Raw genomic sequence first — 3,091 nt, 5'->3', positions numbered from 1 at the left:
CCACAATAGAAATTAATTCTCTTTGACATCTCGTAGAAGGATCCACGCTAATGTGAACTCTGGCAGAATCTTGAAAAGGAAACGTCACTATCGCAATGACTATTATTTTATCAACTGTCTTCAGGTTGGTAAGTAGGTACCACAATAGAAATTAATTCTCTTTGACATCTCGTAGAAGGATCCACGCTAATGTGAACTCTGGCAGAATCTTGAAAAGGAAACGTCACTATCGCAATGACTATTATTTTATCAACTGTCTTCAGGTTGGTAAGTAGGTACCACAATAGAAATTAATTCTCTTTGACATCTCGTAGAAGGATCCACGCTAATGTGAACTCTGGCAGAATCTTGAAAAGGAAACGTCACTATCGCAATGACTATTATTTTATCAACTGTCTTCAGGTTGGTAAGTAGGTACCACAATAGAAATTAATTCTCTTTGACATCTCGTAGAAGGATCCACGCTAATGTGAACTCTGGCAGAATCTTGAAAAGGAAACGTCACTATCGCAATGACTATTATTTTATCAACTGTCTTCAGGTTGGTAAGTAGGTACCACAATAGAAATTAATTCTCTTTGACATCTCGTAGAAGGATCCACGCTAATGTGAACTCTGGCAGAATCTTGAAAAGGAAACGTCACTATCGCAATGACTATTATTTTATCAACTGTCTTCAGGTTGGTAAGTAGGTACCACAATAGAAATTAATTCTCTTTGACATCTCGTAGAAGGATCCACGCTAATGTGAACTCTGGCAGAATCTTGAAAAGGAAACGTCACTATCGCAATGACTATTATTTTATCAACTGTCTTCAGGTTGGTAAGTAGGTACCACAATAGAAATTAATTCTCTTTGACATCTCGTAGAAGGATCCACGCTAATGTGAACTCTGGCAGAATCTTGAAAAGGAAACGTCACTATCGCAATGACTATTATTTTATCAACTGTCTTCAGGTTGGTAAGTAGGTACCACAATAGAAATTAATTCTCTTTGACATCTCGTAGAAGGATCCACGCTAATGTGAACTCTGGCAGAATCTTGAAAAGGAAACGTCACTATCGCAATGACTATTATTTTATCAACTGTCTTCAGGTTGGTAAGTAGGTACCACAATAGAAATTAATTCTCTTTGACATCTCGTAGAAGGATCCACGCTAATGTGAACTCTGGCAGAATCTTGAAAAGGAAACGTCACTATCGCAATGACTATTATTTTATCAACTGTCTTCAGGTTGGTAAGTAGGTACCACAATAGAAATTAATTCTCTTTGACATCTCGTAGAAGGATCCACGCTAATGTGAACTCTGGCAGAATCTTGAAAAGGAAACGTCACTATCGCAATGACTATTATTTTATCAACTGTCTTCAGGTTGGTAAGTAGGTACCACAATAGAAATTAATTCTCTTTGACATCTCGTAGAAGGATCCACGCTAATGTGAACTCTGGCAGAATCTTGAAAAGGAAACGTCACTATCGCAATGACTATTATTTTATCAACTGTCTTCAGGTTGGTAAGTAGGTACCACAATAGAAATTAATTCTCTTTGACATCTCGTAGAAGGATCCACGCTAATGTGAACTCTGGCAGAATCTTGAAAAGGAAACGTCACTATCGCAATGACTATTATTTTATCAACTGTCTTCAGGTTGGTAAGTAGGTACCACAATAGAAATTAATTCTCTTTGACATCTCGTAGAAGGATCCACGCTAATGTGAACTCTGGCAGAATCTTGAAAAGGAAACGTCACTATCGCAATGACTATTATTTTATCAACTGTCTTCAGGTTGGTAAGTAGGTACCACAATAGAAATTAATTCTCTTTGACATCTCGTAGAAGGATCCACGCTAATGTGAACTCTGGCAGAATCTTGAAAAGGAAACGTCACTATCGCAATGACTATTATTTTATCAACTGTCTTCAGGTTGGTAAGTAGGTACCACAATAGAAATTAATTCTCTTTGACATCTCGTAGAAGGATCCACGCTAATGTGAACTCTGGCAGAATCTTGAAAAGGAAACGTCACTATCGCAATGACTATTATTTTATCAACTGTCTTCAGGTTGGTAAGTAGGTACCACAATAGAAATTAATTCTCTTTGACATCTCGTAGAAGGATCCACGCTAATGTGAACTCTGGCAGAATCTTGAAAAGGAAACGTCACTATCGCAATGACTATTATTTTATCAACTGTCTTCAGGTTGGTAAGTAGGTACCACAATAGAAATTAATTCTCTTTGACATCTCGTAGAAGGATCCACGCTAATGTGAACTCTGGCAGAATCTTGAAAAGGAAACGTCACTATCGCAATGACTATTATTTTATCAACTGTCTTCAGGTTGGTAAGTAGGTACCACAATAGAAATTAATTCTCTTTGACATCTCGTAGAAGGATCCACGCTAATGTGAACTCTGGCAGAATCTTGAAAAGGAAACGTCACTATCGCAATGACTATTATTTTATCAACTGTCTTCAGGTTGGTAAGTAGGTACCACAATAGAAATTAATTCTCTTTGACATCTCGTAGAAGGATCCACGCTAATGTGAACTCTGGCAGAATCTTGAAAAGGAAACGTCACTATCGCAATGACTATTATTTTATCAACTGTCTTCAGGTTGGTAAGTAGGTACCACAATAGAAATTAATTCTCTTTGACATCTCGTAGAAGGATCCACGCTAATGTGAACTCTGGCAGAATCTTGAAAAGGAAACGTCACTATCGCAATGACTATTATTTTATCAACTGTCTTCCAGGTTGGTAAGTAGGTACCACAATAGAAATTAATTTCTCTTTGCATCTCGTAGAAGGATCCACGCTAATGTGAACTCTGGCAGAATCTTGAAAAGGAAACGCACTATCGCAATGACTATATTTTATCAACTGTCTTCAGGTTGGTAAGTAGGTACCACATAGAATTAATTCTCTTTGACATCTCGTAGAAGATCCACGCTAATGTGAACTCTGCAGAATCTTGAAAAGAAACGTCACTATCGCAATGACTATTATTTTATCAACTGTCTTCAGGTTGGTAAGTAGGTACCACAATAGAAATAATTCTCTTTGACATCTCGTAGAAGA

This window comes from Hesperophylax consimilis, chromosome 17, assembly GCF_061612785.1.
Source record: "Hesperophylax consimilis isolate HC1 chromosome 17, BYU_Hcon_1.0, whole genome shotgun sequence".
In the NCBI taxonomy this organism is placed as follows: Eukaryota; Metazoa; Arthropoda; class Insecta; order Trichoptera; family Limnephilidae; genus Hesperophylax; species Hesperophylax consimilis.
This window is presented reverse-complemented; position numbering follows the sequence as displayed.